Source organism: Schistocerca gregaria, chromosome 11, assembly GCF_023897955.1.
Source record: "Schistocerca gregaria isolate iqSchGreg1 chromosome 11, iqSchGreg1.2, whole genome shotgun sequence".
Taxonomy (NCBI): Eukaryota; Metazoa; Arthropoda; class Insecta; order Orthoptera; family Acrididae; genus Schistocerca; species Schistocerca gregaria.
In genome coordinates, this window is record NC_064930.1 from 10,806,783 (window position 1) to 10,826,008 (window position 19,226).

The following is a 19,226-nucleotide window of genomic DNA, read 5'->3' on the forward strand; positions in this document are numbered from 1 at the left end:
GCGAACAATTAGCGAGAGGCGTTTTATTAAGAATTACTCTCAGATGTGATTAAGGCGTATGGCGCTGATAAAGCATTTGCCAAAGCGGTACGGCAGAAGGTGGGACGAGGCATTCTGAATTACATTTTATAGATGTATTTCTCACAAATCTCTGAGCCTCCCGCGGTCGTCGTCTTCGTCGTCGTCGTCGTCGTCGTCGTCGCCGCCGCCGCTTCTGCAGAATTAGCAAATGGCCATCGTAGAAAATGCGGCGAGGGACACCCTGCCATCGATTCCGATTGCGCAAAGTGTGTGGTCTTGTTTTCCTGTCTATGTTTGGTCGGTCTCGTAAGAGGTTGAATGTAACGAATGGGTGGGAAAGAGTAAGGGGCAGCGGCTGTGTGGAACGAAACCACAATTCCTCAGGGGGTGTGAGCGTTTCGAGATGAATCGTATATAAGTTATACTTGGTCGTCAGTGACCGTGTGGCCTAATGGATAAGGCGTCGGACTTCGGATCCGAAGATTGCAGGTTCGAGTCCTGTCACGGTCGTGTTTTTCCAGTTCTGAGAAACAAACATACCGTTTTAATGTAGCAATTGTGCAGTACGAAACCGTCTGAATGTTGCTGTTGACCATTTTGTGCTTGAAGATGGTCTTGAGCTTGTAACACACACAAGAAGACCGGTGTTAACTAGCGAAATGGTCGGCAGAGTGCCCTCACCGCGAGGTTTGACTGGCACTTGCACATCTAAAACAACGTCGGAAAGTAACTCGTTCGGCTTTTGAGTCACGTCAAGTATGTGTGTTAATTTTGACGCCGCTAGCTCTGCAGATTGTCATGCAATTCCTTTTCCTCTCAGAAATGATTATGAAATAAAAGTGAAGTACGTGACGAGTGTCGTTAGGAAAACATTAGGCAGCATGGAGAGATTCTGTATGGGACCAACCAACCCAAACGAGTACTGTGTGATCTGCTACCCCGGAGGTACCCAACGAGGCAGCACGGCTAGCTCAGTCGGTAGAGCATGAGACTCTTAATCACAGGGTCGTGGGTTCGAGCCCTTCGCTGGGCGGAACGGAATTTTTCTCCACTGCAGATGTAAATTACCGATTTTCTGATTAACGTGATGTAATGGAAATAGCAACTTTAAAATTTGCCTACGTCTCAATCAGTCGCAAGAAAACTGTATTTGAAGGTGAAGGTGATTTTGTAGACATGTGTGAAAGTCATGTTCTGAAGTGCAGGTGATTTTGTTTGGAGAGAACATCGGCTACGTGTCAGATGTGTATCCAAGCAGTAATGGGTCGCCATAGCTGCAAATATTAGTGAAAAATATGAAGTGTTGTCAGCTGAAGTCAGAAGATTCAGACGACCGTACGAACGAAGTACGCAAAAGTTCCGCTAGGCCGCGCCTCTTTAGCTCAGTGGTAGAGCACTGGTCTAGTAAACCAGGAGTCGTGAGTTCCATCTTCAAAGGAGGAAGACGAATTTTGGAAATCAGTTGCGCGTCATGGCCGTATAGCAAACAGTATCTGTGATGGCGAACAATTAGCGAGAGGCGTTTTATTAAGAATTACTCTCAGATGTGATTAAGGCGAATGGCGCTGATAAAGCATTTGCCAACGGCCCACGGCACAAGGTGGGACGAGGCATTCTGAATTACATTTTATAGATGTATTTCTCACAAATCTCTGAGCCTCCCGCGGTCGTCATCTTCGTCGTCGTCGTCGTCGTCGCCGCCGCCGCCGCTTCTGCAGAATTAGCAAATGGCCATCGTAGAAAATGCGGCGAGGGACACCCTGCCATCGATTCCGATTGCGCAAAGTGTGTGGTCTTGTTTTCCTGTCTATGTTTGGTCGGTCTCGTAAGAGGTTGAATGTAACGAATGGGTGGGAAAGAGTAAGGGGCAGCGGCTGTGTGGAACGAAACCACAATTCCTCAGGGGGTGTGAGCGTTTCGAGATGAATCGTATATAAGTTATACTTGGTCGTCAGTGACCGTGTGGCCTAATGGATAAGGCGTCGGACTTCGGATCCGAAGATTGCAGGTTCGAATCCTGTCACGGTCGTGTTTTTCCAGTTCTGAGAAACAAACATACCGTTTTAATGTAGCAATTGTGCAGTACGAAACCGTCTGAATGTTGCTGTTGACCATTTTGTGCTTGGAGATGGTCTTGAGCTTGAAACACACACAAGAAGACCGGTGTTAACTAGCAAAATGGTCGGCAGAGTGCCCTCACCGCGAGGTTTGACTGGCACTTGCACATCTAAAACAACGTCGGAAAGTAACTCGTTCGGCTTTTGAGTCACGTCAAGTATGTGTGTTAATTTTGACGCCGCTAGCTCTGCAGATTGTCATGCAATTCCTTTACCTCTCAGAAATGATTATGAAATAAAAGTGAAGTACGTGACGAGTGTCGTTAGGAAAACATTAGGCAGCATGGAGAGATTCTGTATGGGACCAACCAACCCAAACGAGTACTGTGTGATCTGCTACCCAGGAGGTACCCAACGAGGCAGCACGGCTAGCTCAGTCGGTAGAGCATGAGACTCTTAATCACAGGGTCGTGGGTTCGAGCCCTTCGCTGGGCGGAACGGAATTTTTCTCCACTGCAGATGTAAATTACCGATTTTCTGATTAACGTGATGTAATGGAAATAGCAACTTTAAAATTTGCCTACGTCTCAATCAGTCGCAAGAAAACTGTATTTGAAGGTGAAGGTGATTTTGTAGACATGTGTGAAAGTCATGTTCTGAAGTGCAGGTGATTTTGTTTGGAGAGAACATCGGCTACGTGTCAGATGTGTATCCAAGCAGTAATGGCTCGCCATAGCTGCAAATATTAGTGAAAAATATGAAGTGTTGTCAGCTGAAGTCTGAAGATTCAGACGACCGTACGGACGAAGTACGCAAAAGTTCCGCTAGGACGCGCCTCTTTAGCTCAGTGGTAGAGCACTGGTCTAGTAAACCAGGAGTCGTGAGTTCCATCCTCACAGGAGGAAGACGAATTTTGGAAATCAGTTGCGCGTCATGGCCGTATAGCAAACAGTATCTGTGATGGCGAACAATTAGCGAGAGGCGTTTTATTAAGAATTACTCTCAGATGTGATTAAGGCGAATGGCGCTGATAAAGCATTTGCCAAAGCGGTATTGCATAAGGTGGGACGAGGCATTCTGAATTACATTTTATAGATGTATTTCTCACAAATCTCTGAGCCTCCCGCGGTCGTCGTCTTCGTCTTCGTCGTCGTCGTCGCCGCCGCCGCTTCTGCAGAATTAGCAAATGGCCATCGTAGCAAATGCGGCGAGGGACACCCTGCCATCGATTCCGATTGCGCAAAGTGTGATGTCTTGTTTTCCTGTCTATGTTTGGTCGGTCTCGTAAGAGGTTGAACGTAACGAATGGGTGGGAAAGAGTAAGGGGCAGCGGCTGTGTGGAACGAAAACACAATTCCTCAGGGGGGTGTGAGCGTTTGGAGATGAATCGTATATAAGTTATGCTTGGTCGTCAGTGACCGTGTGGCCTAATGGATAAGGCGTCGGACTTCGGATCCGAAGATTGCAGGTTCGAATCCTGTCACGGTCGTGTTTTTCCAGTTCTGAGAAACAAACATACCGTTTTAATGTAGCAATTGTGCAGTACGAAACCGTCTGAATGTTGCTGTTGACCATTTTGTGCTTGAAGATGGTCTTGAGCTTGAAGCACACACAAGAAGACCGGTGTTAACTAGCGAAATGGTCGGCAGAGTGCCCTCACCGCGAGGTTTGACTGGCACTTGCACATCTAAAACAACGTCGGAAAGTAACTCGTTCGGCTTTTTAGTCACGTCAAGTATGTGTGTTAATTTTGACGCCGCTAGCTCTGCAGATTGTCATGCAATTCCTTTACCTCTCAGAAATGATTATGAAATAAAAGTGAAGTACGTGACGAGTGTCGTTAGGAAAACATTAGGCAGCATGGAGAGATTCTGTATGGGACCAACCAACCCAAACGAGTACTGTGTGATCTGCTACCCAGGAGGTACCCAATGAGGCAGCACGGCTAGCTCAGTCGGTAGAGCATGAGACTCTTAATCACAGGGTCGTGGGTTCGAGCCCTTCGCTGGGCGGAACGGAATTTTTCTCCACTGCAGATGTAAATTACCGATTTTCTGATTAACGTGATGTAATGGAAATAGCAACTTTAAAATTTGCCTACGTCTCAATCAGTCGCAAGAAAACTGTATTTGAAGGTGAAGGTGATTTTGTAGACATGTGTGAAAGTCATGTTCTGAAGTGCAGGTGATTTTGTTTGGAGAGAACATCGGCTACGTGTCAGATGTGTATCCAAGCAGTAATGGGTCGCCATAGCTGCAAATATTAGTGAAAAATATGAAGTGTTGTCAGCTGAAGTCTGAAGATTCAGACGACCGTACGGACGAAGTACGCTAAAGTTCCGCTAGGCCGCGCCTCTTTAGCTCAGTGGTAGAGCACTGGTCTAGTAAACCAGGAGTCGTGAGTTCCATCCTCACAGGAGGAAGACGAATTTTGGAAATCAGTTGCGCGTCATGGCCGTATAGCAAACAGTATCTGTGATGGCGAACAATTAGCGAGAGGCGTTTTATTAAGAATTACTCTCAGATGTGATTAAGGCGAATGGCGCTGATAAAGCATTTGCCAAAGCGGTACGGCAGAAGGTGGGACGAGGCATTCTGAATTACATTTTATAGATGTATTTCTCACAAATCTCTGAGCCTCCCGCGGTCGTCGTCTTCGTCGTCGTCGTCGTCGTCGCCGCCGCCGCTTCTGCAGAATTAGCAAATGGCCATCGTAGAAAATGCGGCGAGGGACACCCTGCCATCGATTCCGATTGCGCAAAGTGTGTGGTCTTGTTTTCCTGTCTATGTTTGGTCGGTCTCGTAAGAGGTTGAATGTAACGAATGGGTGGGAAAGAGTAAGGGGCAGCGGCTGTGTGGAACGAAACCACAATTCCTCAGGGGGTGTGAGCGTTTCGAGATGAATCGTATATAAGTTATACTTGGTCGTCAGTGACCGTGTGGCCTAATGGATAAGGCGTCGGACTTCGGATCCGAAGATTGCAGGTTCGAATCCTGTCACGGTCGTGTTTTTCCAGTTCTGAGAAACTAACATACCGTTTTAATGTAGCAATTGTGCAGTACGAAACCGTCTGAATGTTGCTGTTGACCATTTTGTGCTTGGAGATGGTCTTGAGCTTGAAACACACACAAGAAGACCGGTGTTAACTAGCGAAATGGTCGGCAGAGTGCCCTCACCGCGAGGTTTGACTGGCACTTGCACATCTAAAACAACGTCGGAAAGTAACTCGTTCGGCTTTTGAGTCACGTCAAGTATGTGTGTTAATTTTGACGCCGCTAGCTCTGCAGATTGTCATGCAATTCCTTTACCTCTCAGAAGTGATTATGAAATAAAAGTGAAGTACGTGACGAGTGTCGTTAGGAAAACATTAGGCAGCATGGAGAGATTCTGTATGGGACCAACCAACCCAAACGAGTACTGTGTGATCTGCTACCCAGGAGGTACCCAACGAGGCAGCACGGCTAGCTCGGTTGGTAGAGCATGAGACTCTTAATCACAGGGTCGTGGGTTCGAGCCCTTCGCTGGGCGGAACGGAATTTTTCTCCACTGCAGATGTAAATTACCGATTTTCTGATTAACGTGACGTAATGGAAATAGCAACTTTAAAATTTGCCTACGTCTCAATCAGTCGCAAGAAAACTGTATTTGAAGGTGAAGGTGATTTTGTAGACATGTGTGAAAGTCATGTTCTGAAGTGCAGGTGATTTTGTTTGGAGAGAACATCGGCTACGTGTCAGATGTGTATCCAAGCAGTAATGGGTCGCCATAGCTGCAAATATTAGTGAAAAATATGAAGTGTTGTCAGCTGAAGTCTGAAGATTCAGACGACCGTACGGACGAAGTACGCAAAAGTTCCGCTAGGCCGCGCCTCTTTAGCTCAGTGGTAGAGCACTGGTCTAGTAAACCAGGAGTCGTGAGTTCCATCCTCACAGGAGGAAGACGAATTTTGGAAATCAGTTGCGCGTCATGGCCGTATAGCAAACAGTATCTGTGATGGCGAACAATTAGCGAGAGGCGTTTTATTAAGAATTACTCTCAGATGTGATTAAGGCGTATGGCGCTGATAAAGCATTTGCCAAAGCGGTACGGCAGAAGGTGGGACGAGGCATTCTGAATTACATTTTATAGATGTATTTCTCACAAATCTCTGAGCCTCCCGCGGTCGTCGTCTTCGTCGTCGTCGTCGTCGTCGTCGTCGCCGCCGCCGCTTCTGCAGAATTAGCAAATGGCCATCGTAGAAAATGCGGCGAGGGACACCCTGCCATCGATTCCGATTGCGCAAAGTGTGTGGTCTTGTTTTCCTGTCTATGTTTGGTCGGTCTCGTAAGAGGTTGAATGTAACGAATGGGTGGGAAAGAGTAAGGGGCAGCGGCTGTGTGGAACGAAACCACAATTCCTCAGGGGGTGTGAGCGTTTCGAGATGAATCGTATATAAGTTATACTTGGTCGTCAGTGACCGTGTGGCCTAATGGATAAGGCGTCGGACTTCGGATCCGAAGATTGCAGGTTCGAGTCCTGTCACGGTCGTGTTTTTCCAGTTCTGAGAAACAAACATACCGTTTTAATGTAGCAATTGTGCAGTACGAAACCGTCTGAATGTTGCTGTTGACCATTTTGTGCTTGAAGATGGTCTTGAGCTTGTAACACACACAAGAAGACCGGTGTTAACTAGCGAAATGGTCGGCAGAGTGCCCTCACCGCGAGGTTTGACTGGCACTTGCACATCTAAAACAACGTCGGAAAGTAACTCGTTCGGCTTTTGAGTCACGTCAAGTATGTGTGTTAATTTTGACGCCGCTAGCTCTGCAGATTGTCATGCAATTCCTTTTCCTCTCAGAAATGATTATGAAATAAAAGTGAAGTACGTGACGAGTGTCGTTAGGAAAACATTAGGCAGCATGGAGAGATTCTGTATGGGACCAACCAACCCAAACGAGTACTGTGTGATCTGCTACCCCGGAGGTACCCAACGAGGCAGCACGGCTAGCTCAGTCGGTAGAGCATGAGACTCTTAATCACAGGGTCGTGGGTTCGAGCCCTTCGCTGGGCGGAACGGAATTTTTCTCCACTGCAGATGTAAATTACCGATTTTCTGATTAACGTGATGTAATGGAAATAGCAACTTTAAAATTTGCCTACGTCTCAATCAGTCGCAAGAAAACTGTATTTGAAGGTGAAGGTGATTTTGTAGACATGTGTGAAAGTCATGTTCTGAAGTGCAGGTGATTTTGTTTGGAGAGAACATCGGCTACGTGTCAGATGTGTATCCAAGCAGTAATGGGTCGCCATAGCTGCAAATATTAGTGAAAAATATGAAGTGTTGTCAGCTGAAGTCAGAAGATTCAGACGACCGTACGAACGAAGTACGCAAAAGTTCCGCTAGGCCGCGCCTCTTTAGCTCAGTGGTAGAGCACTGGTCTAGTAAACCAGGAGTCGTGAGTTCCATCTTCAAAGGAGGAAGACGAATTTTGGAAATCAGTTGCGCGTCATGGCCGTATAGCAAACAGTATCTGTGATGGCGAACAATTAGCGAGAGGCGTTTTATTAAGAATTACTCTCAGATGTGATTAAGGCGAATGGCGCTGATAAAGCATTTGCCAACGGCCCACGGCACAAGGTGGGACGAGGCATTCTGAATTACATTTTATAGATGTATTTCTCACAAATCTCTGAGCCTCCCGCGGTCGTCATCTTCGTCGTCGTCGTCGTCGTCGCCGCCGCCGCCGCTTCTGCAGAATTAGCAAATGGCCATCGTAGAAAATGCGGCGAGGGACACCCTGCCATCGATTCCGATTGCGCAAAGTGTGTGGTCTTGTTTTCCTGTCTATGTTTGGTCGGTCTCGTAAGAGGTTGAATGTAACGAATGGGTGGGAAAGAGTAAGGGGCAGCGGCTGTGTGGAACGAAACCACAATTCCTCAGGGGGTGTGAGCGTTTCGAGATGAATCGTATATAAGTTATACTTGGTCGTCAGTGACCGTGTGGCCTAATGGATAAGGCGTCGGACTTCGGATCCGAAGATTGCAGGTTCGAATCCTGTCACGGTCGTGTTTTTCCAGTTCTGAGAAACAAACATACCGTTTTAATGTAGCAATTGTGCAGTACGAAACCGTCTGAATGTTGCTGTTGACCATTTTGTGCTTGGAGATGGTCTTGAGCTTGAAACACACACAAGAAGACCGGTGTTAACTAGCAAAATGGTCGGCAGAGTGCCCTCACCGCGAGGTTTGACTGGCACTTGCACATCTAAAACAACGTCGGAAAGTAACTCGTTCGGCTTTTGAGTCACGTCAAGTATGTGTGTTAATTTTGACGCCGCTAGCTCTGCAGATTGTCATGCAATTCCTTTACCTCTCAGAAATGATTATGAAATAAAAGTGAAGTACGTGACGAGTGTCGTTAGGAAAACATTAGGCAGCATGGAGAGATTCTGTATGGGACCAACCAACCCAAACGAGTACTGTGTGATCTGCTACCCAGGAGGTACCCAACGAGGCAGCACGGCTAGCTCAGTCGGTAGAGCATGAGACTCTTAATCACAGGGTCGTGGGTTCGAGCCCTTCGCTGGGCGGAACGGAATTTTTCTCCACTGCAGATGTAAATTACCGATTTTCTGATTAACGTGATGTAATGGAAATAGCAACTTTAAAATTTGCCTACGTCTCAATCAGTCGCAAGAAAACTGTATTTGAAGGTGAAGGTGATTTTGTAGACATGTGTGAAAGTCATGTTCTGAAGTGCAGGTGATTTTGTTTGGAGAGAACATCGGCTACGTGTCAGATGTGTATCCAAGCAGTAATGGCTCGCCATAGCTGCAAATATTAGTGAAAAATATGAAGTGTTGTCAGCTGAAGTCTGAAGATTCAGACGACCGTACGGACGAAGTACGCAAAAGTTCCGCTAGGACGCGCCTCTTTAGCTCAGTGGTAGAGCACTGGTCTAGTAAACCAGGAGTCGTGAGTTCCATCCTCACAGGAGGAAGACGAATTTTGGAAATCAGTTGCGCGTCATGGCCGTATAGCAAACAGTATCTGTGATGGCGAACAATTAGCGAGAGGCGTTTTATTAAGAATTACTCTCAGATGTGATTAAGGCGAATGGCGCTGATAAAGCATTTGCCAAAGCGGTATTGCATAAGGTGGGACGAGGCATTCTGAATTACATTTTATAGATGTATTTCTCACAAATCTCTGAGCCTCCCGCGGTCGTCGTCTTCGTCTTCGTCGTCGTCGTCGCCGCCGCCGCTTCTGCAGAATTAGCAAATGGCCATCGTAGCAAATGCGGCGAGGGACACCCTGCCATCGATTCCGATTGCGCAAAGTGTGATGTCTTGTTTTCCTGTCTATGTTTGGTCGGTCTCGTAAGAGGTTGAACGTAACGAATGGGTGGGAAAGAGTAAGGGGCAGCGGCTGTGTGGAACGAAAACACAATTCCTCAGGGGGGTGTGAGCGTTTGGAGATGAATCGTATATAAGTTATGCTTGGTCGTCAGTGACCGTGTGGCCTAATGGATAAGGCGTCGGACTTCGGATCCGAAGATTGCAGGTTCGAATCCTGTCACGGTCGTGTTTTTCCAGTTCTGAGAAACAAACATACCGTTTTAATGTAGCAATTGTGCAGTACGAAACCGTCTGAATGTTGCTGTTGACCATTTTGTGCTTGAAGATGGTCTTGAGCTTGAAGCACACACAAGAAGACCGGTGTTAACTAGCGAAATGGTCGGCAGAGTGCCCTCACCGCGAGGTTTGACTGGCACTTGCACATCTAAAACAACGTCGGAAAGTAACTCGTTCGGCTTTTTAGTCACGTCAAGTATGTGTGTTAATTTTGACGCCGCTAGCTCTGCAGATTGTCATGCAATTCCTTTACCTCTCAGAAATGATTATGAAATAAAAGTGAAGTACGTGACGAGTGTCGTTAGGAAAACATTAGGCAGCATGGAGAGATTCTGTATGGGACCAACCAACCCAAACGAGTACTGTGTGATCTGCTACCCAGGAGGTACCCAATGAGGCAGCACGGCTAGCTCAGTCGGTAGAGCATGAGACTCTTAATCACAGGGTCGTGGGTTCGAGCCCTTCGCTGGGCGGAACGGAATTTTTCTCCACTGCAGATGTAAATTACCGATTTTCTGATTAACGTGATGTAATGGAAATAGCAACTTTAAAATTTGCCTACGTCTCAATCAGTCGCAAGAAAACTGTATTTGAAGGTGAAGGTGATTTTGTAGACATGTGTGAAAGTCATGTTCTGAAGTGCAGGTGATTTTGTTTGGAGAGAACATCGGCTACGTGTCAGATGTGTATCCAAGCAGTAATGGGTCGCCATAGCTGCAAATATTAGTGAAAAATATGAAGTGTTGTCAGCTGAAGTCTGAAGATTCAGACGACCGTACGGACGAAGTACGCAAAAGTTCCGCTAGGCCGCGCCTCTTTAGCTCAGTGGTAGAGCACTGGTCTAGTAAACCAGGAGTCGTGAGTTCCATCCTCACAGGAGGAAGACGAATTTTGGAAATCAGTTGCGCGTCATGGCCGTATAGCAAACAGTATCTGTGATGGCGAACAATTAGCGAGAGGCGTTTTATTAAGAATTACTCTCAGATGTGATTAAGGCGAATGGCGCTGATAAAGCATTTGCCAAAGCGGTACGGCATAAGGTGGGACGCGGCATTCTGAATTACATTTTATAGATGTATTTCTCACAAATCTCTGAGCCTCCCGCGGTCGTCGTCTTCGTCGTCGTCGTCGTCGCCGCCGCCGCTTCTGCAGAATTAGCAAATGGCCATCGTAGCAAATGCGGCGAGGGACACCCTGCCATCGATTCCGATTGCGCAAAGTGTGTGGTCTTGTTTTCCTGTCTATGTTTGGTCGGTCTCGTAAGAGGTTGAATGTAACGAATGGGTGGGAAAGAGTAAGGGGCAGCGGCTGTGTGGAACGAAAACACAATTCCTCAGGGGGTGTGAGCGTTTCGAGATGAATCGTATATAAGTTATACTTGGTCGTCAGTGACCGTGTGGCCTAATGGATAAGGCGTCGGACTTCGGATCCGAAAATTGCAGGTTCGAATCCTGTCACGGTCGTGTTTTTCCAGTTCTGAGAAACAAACATACCGTTTTAATGTAGCAATTGTGCAGTACGAAACCGTCTGAATGTTGCTGTTGACCATTTTGTGCTTGAAGATGGTCTTGAGCTTGAAACACACACAAGAAGACCGGTGTTAACTAGCGAAATGGTCGGCAGAGTGCCCTCACCGCGAGGTTTGACTGGCACTTGCACATCTAAAACAACGTCGGAAAGTAACTCGTTCGGCTTTTTAGTCACGTCAAGTATGTGTGTTAATTTTGACGCCGCTAGCTCTGCAGATTGTCATGCAATTCCTTTACCTCTCAGAAATGATTATGAAATAAAAGTGAAGTACGTGACGAGTGTCGTTAGGAAAACATTAGGCAGCATGGAGAGATTCTGTATGGGACCAACCAACCCAAACGAGTACTGTGTGATCTGCTACCCAGGAGGTACCCAACGAGGCAGCACGGCTAGCTCAGTCGGTAGAGCATGAGACTCTTAATCACAGGGTCGTGGGTTCGAGCCCTTCGCTGGGCGGAACGGAATTTTTCTCCACTGCAGATGTAAATTACCGATATTCTGATTAACGTGACGTAATGGAAATAGCAACTTTAAAATTTGCCTACGTCTCAATCAGTCGCAAGAAAACTGTATTTGAAGGTGAAGGTGATTTTGTAGACATGTGTGAAAGTCATGTTCTGAAGTGCAGGTGATTTTGTTTGGAGAGAACATCGGCTACGTGTCAGATGTGTATCCAAGCAGTAATGGGTCGCCATAGCTGCAAATATTAGTGAAAAATATGAAGTGTTGTCAGCTGAAGTCTGAAGATTCAGACGACCGTACGGACGAAGTACGCAAAAGTTCCGCTAGGCCGCGCCTCTTTAGCTCAGTGGTAGAGCACTGGTCTAGTAAACCAGGAGTCGTGAGTTCCATCCTCACAGGAGGAAGACGAATTTTGGAAATCAGTTGCGCGTCATGGCCGTATAGCAAACAGTATCTGTGATGGCGAACAATTAGCGAGAGGCGTTTTATTAAGAATTACTCTCAGATGTGATTAAGGCGAATGGCGCTGATAAAGCATTTGCCAAAGCGGTACGGCAGAAGGTGGGATGAGGCATTCTGAATTACATTTTATAGATGTATTTCTCACAAATCTCTGAGCCTCCCGCGGTCGTCGTCTTCGTCGTCGTCGTCGTCGTCGTCGCCGCCGCCGCTTCTGCAGAATTAGCAAATGGCCATCGTAGAAAATGCGGCGAGGGACACCCTGCCATCGATTCCGATTGCGCAAAGTGTGTGGTCTTGTTTTCCTGTCTATGTTTGGTCGGTCTCGTAAGAGGTTGAATGTAACGAATGGGTGGGAAAGAGTAAGGGGCAGCGGCTGTGTGGAACGAAACCACAATTCCTCAGGGGGTGTGAGCGTTTCGAGATGAATCGTATATAAGTTATACTTGGTCGTCAGTGACCGTGTGGCCTAATGGATAAGGCGTCGGACTTCGGATCCGAAGATTGCAGGTTCGAGTCCTGTCACGGTCGTGTTTTTCCAGTTCTGAGAAACAAACATACCGTTTTAATGTAGCAATTGTGCAGTACGAAACCGTCTGAATGTTGCTGTTGACCATTTTGTGCTTGAAGATGGTCTTGAGCTTGTAACACACACAAGAAGACCGGTGTTAACTAGCGAAATGGTCGGCAGAGTGCCCTCACCGCGAGGTTTGACTGGCACTTGCACATCTAAAACAACGTCGGAAAGTAACTCGTATATAAGTTATACTTGGTCGTCAGTGACCGTGTGGCCTAATGGATAAGGCGTCGGACTTCGGATCCGAAGATTGCAGGTTCGAGTCCTGTCACGGTCGTGTTTTTCCAGTTCTGAGAAACAAACATACCGTTTTAATGTAGCAATTGTGCAGTACGAAACCGTCTGAATGTTGCTGTTGACCATTTTGTGCTTGAAGATGGTCTTGAGCTTGTAACACACACAAGAAGACCGGTGTTAACTAGCGAAATGGTCGGCAGAGTGCCCTCACCGCGAGGTTTGACTGGCACTTGCACATCTAAAACAACGTCGGAAAGTAACTCGTTCGGCTTTTGAGTCACGTCAAGTATGTGTGTTAATTTTGACGCCGCTAGCTCTGCAGATTGTCATGCAATTCCTTTTCCTCTCAGAAATGATTATGAAATAAAAGTGAAGTACGTGACGAGTGTCGTTAGGAAAACATTAGGCAGCATGGAGAGATTCTGTATGGGACCAACCAACCCAAACGAGTACTGTGTGATCTGCTACCCCGGAGGTACCCAACGAGGCAGCACGGCTAGCTCAGTCGGTAGAGCATGAGACTCTTAATCACAGGGTCGTGGGTTCGAGCCCTTCGCTGGGCGGAACGGAATTTTTCTCCACTGCAGATGTAAATTACCGATTTTCTGATTAACGTGATGTAATGGAAATAGCAACTTTAAAATTTGCCTACGTCTCAATCAGTCGCAAGAAAACTGTATTTGAAGGTGAAGGTGATTTTGTAGACATGTGTGAAAGTCATGTTCTGAAGTGCAGGTGATTTTGTTTGGAGAGAACATCGGCTACGTGTCAGATGTGTATCCAAGCAGTAATGGGTCGCCATAGCTGCAAATATTAGTGAAAAATATGAAGTGTTGTCAGCTGAAGTCAGAAGATTCAGACGACCGTACGAACGAAGTACGCAAAAGTTCCGCTAGGCCGCGCCTCTTTAGCTCAGTGGTAGAGCACTGGTCTAGTAAACCAGGAGTCGTGAGTTCCATCTTCACAGGAGGAAGACGAATTTTGGAAATCAGTTGCGCGTCATGGCCGTATAGCAAACAGTATCTGTGATGGCGAACAATTAGCGAGAGGCGTTTTATTAAGAATTACTCTCAGATGTGATTAAGGCGAATGGCGCTGATAAAGCATTTGCCAACGGCCCACGGCACAAGGTGGGACGAGGCATTCTGAATTACATTTTATAGATGTATTTCTCACAAATCTCTGAGCCTCCCGCGGTCGTCATCTTCGTCGTCGTCGTCGTCGTCGTCGCCGCCGCCGCTTCTGCAGAATTAGCAAATAGCCATCGTAGAAAATGCGGCGAGGGACACCCTGCCATCGATTCCGATTGCGCAAAGTGTGTGGTCTTGTTTTCCTGTCTATGTTTGGTCGGTCTCGTAAGAGGTTGAATGTAACGAATGGGTGGGAAAGAGTAAGGGGCAGCGGCTGTGTGGAACGAAACCACAATTCCTCAGGGGGTGTGAGCGTTTCGAGATGAATCGTATATAAGTTATACTTGGTCGTCAGTGACCGTGTGGCCTAATGGATAAGGCGTCGGACTTCGGATCCGAAGATTGCAGGTTCGAATCCTGTCACGGTCGTGTTTTTCCAGTTCTGAGAAACAAACATACCGTTTTAATGTAGCAATTGTGCAGTACGAAACCGTCTGAATGTTGCTGTTGACCATTTTGTGCTTGGAGATGGTCTTGAGCTTGAAACACACACAAGAAGACCGGTGTTAACTAGCAAAATGGTCGGCAGAGTGCCCTCACCACGAGGTTTGACTGGCACTTGCACATCTAAAACAACGTCGGAAAGTAACTCGTTCGGCTTTTGAGTCACGTCAAGTATGTGTGTTAATTTTGACGCCGCTAGCTCTGCAGATTGTCATGCAATTCCTTTACCTCTCAGAAATGATTATGAAATAAAAGTGAAGTACGTGACGAGTGTCGTTAGGAAAACATTAGGCAGCATGGAGAGATTCTGTATGGGACCAACCAACCCAAACGAGTACTGTGTGATCTGCTACCCAGGAGGTACCCAACGAGGCAGCACGGCTAGCTCAGTCGGTAGAGCATGAGACTCTTAATCACAGGGTCGTGGGTTCGAGCCCTTCGCTGGGCGGAACGGAATTTTTCTCCACTGCAGATGTAAATTACCGATTTTCTGATTAACGTGATGTAATGGAAATAGCAACTTTAAAATTTGCCTACGTCTCAATCAGTCGCAAGAAAACTGTATTTGAAGGTGAAGGTGATTTTGTAGACATGTGTGAAAGTCATGTTCTGAAGTGCAGGTGATTTTGTTTGGAGAGAACATCGGCTACGTGTCAGATGTGTATCCAAGCAGTAATGGCTCGCCATAGCTGCAAATATTAGTGAAAAATATGAAGTGTTGTCAGCTGAAGTCTGAAGATTCAGACGACCGTACGGACGAAGTACGCAAAAGTTCCGCTAGGACGCGCCTCTTTAGCTCAGTGGTAGAGCACTGGTCTAGTAAACCAGGAGTCGTGAGTTCCATCCTCACAGGAGGAAGACGAATTTTGGAAATCAGTTGCGCGTCATGGCCGTATAGCAAACAGTATCTGTGATGGCGAACAATTAGCGAGAGGCGTTTTATTAAGAATTACTCTCAGATGTGATTAAGGCGAATGGCGCTGATAAAGCATTTGCCAAAGCGGTATTGCATAAGGTGGGACGAGGCATTCTGAATTACATTTTATAGATGTATTTCTCACAAATCTCTGAGCCTCCCGCGGTCGTCGTCTTCGTCTTCGTCGTCGTCGTCGCCGCCGCCGCTTCTGCAGAATTAGCAAATGGCCATCGTAGCAAATGCGGCGAGGGACACCCTGCCATCGATTCCGATTGCGCAAAGTGTGTGGTCTTGTTTTCCTGTCTATGTTTGGTCGGTCTCGTAAGAGGTTGAATGTAACGAATGGGTGGGAAAGAGTAAGGGGCAGCGGCTGTGTGGAACGAAAACACAATTCCTCAGGGGGGTGTGAGCGTTTGGAGATGAATCGTATATAAGTTATGCTTGGTCGTCAGTGACCGTGTGGCCTAATGGATAAGGCGTCGGACTTCGGATCCGAAGATTGCAGGTTCGAATCCTGTCACGGTCGTGTTTTTCCAGTTCTGAGAAACAAACATACCGTTTTAATGTAGCAATTGTGCAGTACGAAACCGTCTGAATGTTGCTGTTGACCATTTTGTGCTTGAAGATGGTCTTGAGCTTGAAGCACACACAAGAAGACCGGTGTTAACTAGCGAAATGGTCGGCAGAGTGCCCTCACCGCGAGGTTTGACTGGCACTTGCACATCTAAAACAACGTCGGAAAGTAACTCGTTCGGCTTTTTAGTCACGTCAAGTATGTGTGTTAATTTTGACGCCGCTAGCTCTGCAGATTGTCATGCAATTCCTTTACCTCTCAGAAATGATTATGAAATAAAAGTGAAGTACGTGACGAGTGTCGTTAGGAAAACATTAGGCAGCATGGAGAGATTCTGTATGGGACCAACCAACCCAAACGAGTACTGTGTGATCTGCTACCCAGGAGGTACCCAACGAGGCAGCACGGCTAGCTCAGTCGGTAGAGCATGAGACTCTTAATCACAGGGTCGTGGGTTCGAGCCCTTCGCTGGGCGGAACGGAATTTTTCTCCACTGCAGATGTAAATTACCGATTTTCTGATTAACGTGATGTAATGGAAATAGCAACTTTAAAATTTGCCTACGTCTCAATCAGTCGCAAGAAAACTGTATTTGAAGGTGAAGGTGATTTTGTAGACATGTGTGAAAGTCATGTTCTGAAGTGCAGGTGATTTTGTTTGGAGAGAACATCGGCTACGTGTCAGATGTGTATCCAAGCAGTAATGGGTCGCCATAGCTGCAAATATTAGTGAAAAATATGAAGTGTTGTCAGCTGAAGTCTGAAGATTCAGACGACCGTACGGACGAAGTACGCAAAAGTTCCGCTAGGCCGCGCCTCTTTAGCTCAGTGGTAGAGCACTGGTCTAGTAAACCAGGAGTCGTGAGTTCCATCCTCACAGGAGGAAGACGAATTTTGGAAATCAGTTGCGCGTCATGGCCGTATAGCAAACAGTATCTGTGATGGCGAACAATTAGCGAGAGGCGTTTTATTAAGAATTACTCTCAGATGTGATTAAGGCGAATGGCGCTGATAAAGCATTTGCCAAAGCGGTACGGCATAAGGTGGGACGAGGCATTCTGAATTACATTTTATAGATGTATTTCTCACAAATCTCTGAGCCTCCCGCGGTCGTCGTCTTCGTCGTCGTCGTCGTCGCCGCCGCCGCTTCTGCAGAATTAGCAAATGGCCATCGTAGCAAATGCGGCGAGGGACACCCTGCCATCGATTCCGATTGCGCAAAGTGTGTGGTCTTGTTTTCCTGTCTATGTTTGGTCGGTCTCGTAAGAGGTTGAATGTAACGAATGGGTGGGAAAGAGTAAGGGGCAGCGGCTGTGTGGAACGAAAACACAATTCCTCAGGGGGTGTGAGCGTTTCGAGATGAATCGTATATAAGTTATACTTGGTCGTCAGTGACCGTGTGGCCTAATGGATAAGGCGTCGGACTTCGGATCCGAAGATTGCAGGTTCGAATCCTGTCACGGTCGTGTTTTTCCAGTTCTGAGAAACAAACATACCGTTTTAATGTAGCAATTGTGCATTACGAAACCGTCTGAATGTTGCTGTTGACCATTTTGTGCTTGAAGATGGTCTTGAGCTTGAAACACACACAAGAAGACCGGTGTTAACTAGCGAAATGGTCGGCAGAGTGCCCTCACCGCGAGGTTTGACTGGCACTTGCACATCTAAAACAACGTCGGAAAGTAACTCGTTCGGCTTTTTAGTCACGTCAAGTATGTGTGTTAATTTTGACGCCGCTAGCTCTGCAGATTGTCATGCAATTCCTTTACCTCTCAGAAATGATTATGAAATAAAAGTGAAGTACGTGACGAGTGTCGTTAGGAAAACATTAGGCAGCATGGAGAGATTCTGTATGGGACCAACCAACCCAAACGAGTACTGTGTGATCTGCTACCCAGGAGGTACCCAACGAGGCAGCACGGCTAGCTCAGTCGGTAGAGCATGAGACTCTTAATCACAGGGTCGTGGGTTCGAGCCCTTCGCTGGGCGGAACGGAATTTTTCTCCACTGCAGATGTAAATTACCGATTTTCTGATTAACGTGATGTAATGGAAATGGCAACTTTAAAATTTGCCTACGTCTCAATCAGTCGCAAGAAAACTGTATTTGAAGGTGAAGGTGATTTTGTAGACATGTGTGAAAGTCATGTTCTGAAGTGCAGGTGATTTTGTTTGGAGAGAACATCGGCTACGTGTCAGATGAGTATCAAAGCAGTAATGGGTCGCCATAGCTGCAAATATTAGTGAACAATATGAAGTGTTGTCAGCTGAAGTCTGAAGATTCAGACGACCATACGGACGAAGTACGCAAAAGTTCCGCTAGGCCGCGCCTCTTTAGCTCAGTGGTAGAGCACTGGTCTAGTAAACCAGGAGTCGTGAGTTCCATCCTCACAGGAGGAAGACGAATTTTGGAAATCAGTTGCGCGTCATGGCCGTATAGCAAACAGTATCTGTGATGGCGAACAATTAGCGAGAGGCGTTTTATTAAGAATTACTCTCAGATGTGATTAAGGCGAATGGCGCTGATAAAGCATTTGCCAAAGCGGTACGGCATAAGGTGGGACGAGGCATTCTGAATTACATTTTATAGATGTATTTCTCACAAATCTCTGAGCCTCCCGCGGTCGTCGTCGTCTTCGTCGTCGTCGTCGTCGTCGTCGTCGCCGCCGCCGCTTATGCAGAATTAGCAAATGGCCATCGTAGCAAATGCGGCGAGGGACACCCTGCCATCGATTCCGATTGCGCAAAGTGTGTGGTCTTGTTTTCCTGTCTATGTTTGGTCGGTCTCGTAAGAGGTTGAATGTAACGAATGGGTGGGAAAGAGTAAGGGGCAGCGGCTGTGTGGAACGAAAACACAATTCCTCATTGGGTGTGAGCGTTTCGAGATGAATCGTATATAAGTTATACTTGGTCGTCAGTGACCGTGTGGCCTAATGGATAAGGCGTCGGACTTCGGATCCGAAGATTGCAGGTTCGAATCCTGTCACGGTCGTGTTTTTCCAGTTCTGAGAAACAAACATACCGTTTTAATGTAGCAATTGTGCAGTACGAAACCGTCTGAATGTTGCTGTTGACCATTTTGTGCTTGAAAATGGTCTTGAGCTTGAAACACACACAAGAAGACCGGTGTTAACTAGCGAAATGGTCG

General features: G+C 46.8%; 34 non-coding genes across 34 annotated transcripts; all 34 read left to right on the forward strand.

The window, feature by feature from the left end:
• Positions 1-458: 458 nt before the first annotated feature.
• Positions 459-531, forward strand: Trnar-ucg (transfer RNA arginine (anticodon UCG)). The gene has a single exon. It is a non-coding gene; the product is annotated as a tRNA-Arg (tRNA).
• Positions 532-981: 450 nt separating this feature from the next.
• Trnak-cuu (transfer RNA lysine (anticodon CUU)) lies at positions 982-1,054 on the forward strand. Its single transcript has one exon. It is a non-coding gene; the product is annotated as a tRNA-Lys (tRNA).
• Positions 1,055-1,977: 923 nt separating this feature from the next.
• On the forward strand, positions 1,978-2,050 carry Trnar-ucg (transfer RNA arginine (anticodon UCG)). Its single transcript has one exon. It is a non-coding gene; the product is annotated as a tRNA-Arg (tRNA).
• A 450-nt stretch (positions 2,051-2,500) lies between these two features.
• On the forward strand, positions 2,501-2,573 carry Trnak-cuu (transfer RNA lysine (anticodon CUU)). Its single transcript has one exon. It is a non-coding gene; the product is annotated as a tRNA-Lys (tRNA).
• A 338-nt stretch (positions 2,574-2,911) lies between these two features.
• Trnat-agu (transfer RNA threonine (anticodon AGU)) lies at positions 2,912-2,983 on the forward strand. Its single transcript has one exon. It is a non-coding gene; the product is annotated as a tRNA-Thr (tRNA).
• A 511-nt stretch (positions 2,984-3,494) lies between these two features.
• On the forward strand, positions 3,495-3,567 carry Trnar-ucg (transfer RNA arginine (anticodon UCG)). Its single transcript has one exon. It is a non-coding gene; the product is annotated as a tRNA-Arg (tRNA).
• A 450-nt stretch (positions 3,568-4,017) lies between these two features.
• Positions 4,018-4,090, forward strand: Trnak-cuu (transfer RNA lysine (anticodon CUU)). Its single transcript has one exon. It is a non-coding gene; the product is annotated as a tRNA-Lys (tRNA).
• A 338-nt stretch (positions 4,091-4,428) lies between these two features.
• On the forward strand, positions 4,429-4,500 carry Trnat-agu (transfer RNA threonine (anticodon AGU)). The gene has a single exon. It is a non-coding gene; the product is annotated as a tRNA-Thr (tRNA).
• A 510-nt stretch (positions 4,501-5,010) lies between these two features.
• On the forward strand, positions 5,011-5,083 carry Trnar-ucg (transfer RNA arginine (anticodon UCG)). The gene has a single exon. It is a non-coding gene; the product is annotated as a tRNA-Arg (tRNA).
• Positions 5,084-5,944: 861 nt separating this feature from the next.
• On the forward strand, positions 5,945-6,016 carry Trnat-agu (transfer RNA threonine (anticodon AGU)). The gene has a single exon. It is a non-coding gene; the product is annotated as a tRNA-Thr (tRNA).
• A 516-nt stretch (positions 6,017-6,532) lies between these two features.
• Trnar-ucg (transfer RNA arginine (anticodon UCG)) lies at positions 6,533-6,605 on the forward strand. Its single transcript has one exon. It is a non-coding gene; the product is annotated as a tRNA-Arg (tRNA).
• Positions 6,606-7,055: 450 nt separating this feature from the next.
• Positions 7,056-7,128, forward strand: Trnak-cuu (transfer RNA lysine (anticodon CUU)). The gene has a single exon. It is a non-coding gene; the product is annotated as a tRNA-Lys (tRNA).
• Positions 7,129-8,051: 923 nt separating this feature from the next.
• Positions 8,052-8,124, forward strand: Trnar-ucg (transfer RNA arginine (anticodon UCG)). Its single transcript has one exon. It is a non-coding gene; the product is annotated as a tRNA-Arg (tRNA).
• Positions 8,125-8,574: 450 nt separating this feature from the next.
• Positions 8,575-8,647, forward strand: Trnak-cuu (transfer RNA lysine (anticodon CUU)). The gene has a single exon. It is a non-coding gene; the product is annotated as a tRNA-Lys (tRNA).
• Positions 8,648-8,985: 338 nt separating this feature from the next.
• Trnat-agu (transfer RNA threonine (anticodon AGU)) lies at positions 8,986-9,057 on the forward strand. Its single transcript has one exon. It is a non-coding gene; the product is annotated as a tRNA-Thr (tRNA).
• A 511-nt stretch (positions 9,058-9,568) lies between these two features.
• On the forward strand, positions 9,569-9,641 carry Trnar-ucg (transfer RNA arginine (anticodon UCG)). The gene has a single exon. It is a non-coding gene; the product is annotated as a tRNA-Arg (tRNA).
• Positions 9,642-10,091: 450 nt separating this feature from the next.
• Positions 10,092-10,164, forward strand: Trnak-cuu (transfer RNA lysine (anticodon CUU)). Its single transcript has one exon. It is a non-coding gene; the product is annotated as a tRNA-Lys (tRNA).
• A 338-nt stretch (positions 10,165-10,502) lies between these two features.
• On the forward strand, positions 10,503-10,574 carry Trnat-agu (transfer RNA threonine (anticodon AGU)). Its single transcript has one exon. It is a non-coding gene; the product is annotated as a tRNA-Thr (tRNA).
• A 507-nt stretch (positions 10,575-11,081) lies between these two features.
• Positions 11,082-11,154, forward strand: Trnar-ucg (transfer RNA arginine (anticodon UCG)). The gene has a single exon. It is a non-coding gene; the product is annotated as a tRNA-Arg (tRNA).
• Positions 11,155-11,604: 450 nt separating this feature from the next.
• Positions 11,605-11,677, forward strand: Trnak-cuu (transfer RNA lysine (anticodon CUU)). Its single transcript has one exon. It is a non-coding gene; the product is annotated as a tRNA-Lys (tRNA).
• Positions 11,678-12,015: 338 nt separating this feature from the next.
• Trnat-agu (transfer RNA threonine (anticodon AGU)) lies at positions 12,016-12,087 on the forward strand. The gene has a single exon. It is a non-coding gene; the product is annotated as a tRNA-Thr (tRNA).
• Positions 12,088-12,600: 513 nt separating this feature from the next.
• Trnar-ucg (transfer RNA arginine (anticodon UCG)) lies at positions 12,601-12,673 on the forward strand. The gene has a single exon. It is a non-coding gene; the product is annotated as a tRNA-Arg (tRNA).
• A 250-nt stretch (positions 12,674-12,923) lies between these two features.
• Positions 12,924-12,996, forward strand: Trnar-ucg (transfer RNA arginine (anticodon UCG)). The gene has a single exon. It is a non-coding gene; the product is annotated as a tRNA-Arg (tRNA).
• A 450-nt stretch (positions 12,997-13,446) lies between these two features.
• Trnak-cuu (transfer RNA lysine (anticodon CUU)) lies at positions 13,447-13,519 on the forward strand. Its single transcript has one exon. It is a non-coding gene; the product is annotated as a tRNA-Lys (tRNA).
• A 923-nt stretch (positions 13,520-14,442) lies between these two features.
• On the forward strand, positions 14,443-14,515 carry Trnar-ucg (transfer RNA arginine (anticodon UCG)). Its single transcript has one exon. It is a non-coding gene; the product is annotated as a tRNA-Arg (tRNA).
• Positions 14,516-14,965: 450 nt separating this feature from the next.
• On the forward strand, positions 14,966-15,038 carry Trnak-cuu (transfer RNA lysine (anticodon CUU)). Its single transcript has one exon. It is a non-coding gene; the product is annotated as a tRNA-Lys (tRNA).
• Positions 15,039-15,376: 338 nt separating this feature from the next.
• Positions 15,377-15,448, forward strand: Trnat-agu (transfer RNA threonine (anticodon AGU)). Its single transcript has one exon. It is a non-coding gene; the product is annotated as a tRNA-Thr (tRNA).
• A 511-nt stretch (positions 15,449-15,959) lies between these two features.
• Trnar-ucg (transfer RNA arginine (anticodon UCG)) lies at positions 15,960-16,032 on the forward strand. Its single transcript has one exon. It is a non-coding gene; the product is annotated as a tRNA-Arg (tRNA).
• Positions 16,033-16,482: 450 nt separating this feature from the next.
• Trnak-cuu (transfer RNA lysine (anticodon CUU)) lies at positions 16,483-16,555 on the forward strand. The gene has a single exon. It is a non-coding gene; the product is annotated as a tRNA-Lys (tRNA).
• Positions 16,556-16,893: 338 nt separating this feature from the next.
• Trnat-agu (transfer RNA threonine (anticodon AGU)) lies at positions 16,894-16,965 on the forward strand. The gene has a single exon. It is a non-coding gene; the product is annotated as a tRNA-Thr (tRNA).
• A 507-nt stretch (positions 16,966-17,472) lies between these two features.
• Positions 17,473-17,545, forward strand: Trnar-ucg (transfer RNA arginine (anticodon UCG)). Its single transcript has one exon. It is a non-coding gene; the product is annotated as a tRNA-Arg (tRNA).
• Positions 17,546-17,995: 450 nt separating this feature from the next.
• On the forward strand, positions 17,996-18,068 carry Trnak-cuu (transfer RNA lysine (anticodon CUU)). The gene has a single exon. It is a non-coding gene; the product is annotated as a tRNA-Lys (tRNA).
• A 338-nt stretch (positions 18,069-18,406) lies between these two features.
• Trnat-agu (transfer RNA threonine (anticodon AGU)) lies at positions 18,407-18,478 on the forward strand. Its single transcript has one exon. It is a non-coding gene; the product is annotated as a tRNA-Thr (tRNA).
• A 519-nt stretch (positions 18,479-18,997) lies between these two features.
• Trnar-ucg (transfer RNA arginine (anticodon UCG)) lies at positions 18,998-19,070 on the forward strand. The gene has a single exon. It is a non-coding gene; the product is annotated as a tRNA-Arg (tRNA).
• The last annotated feature ends 156 nt before the right edge of the window (positions 19,071-19,226 follow it).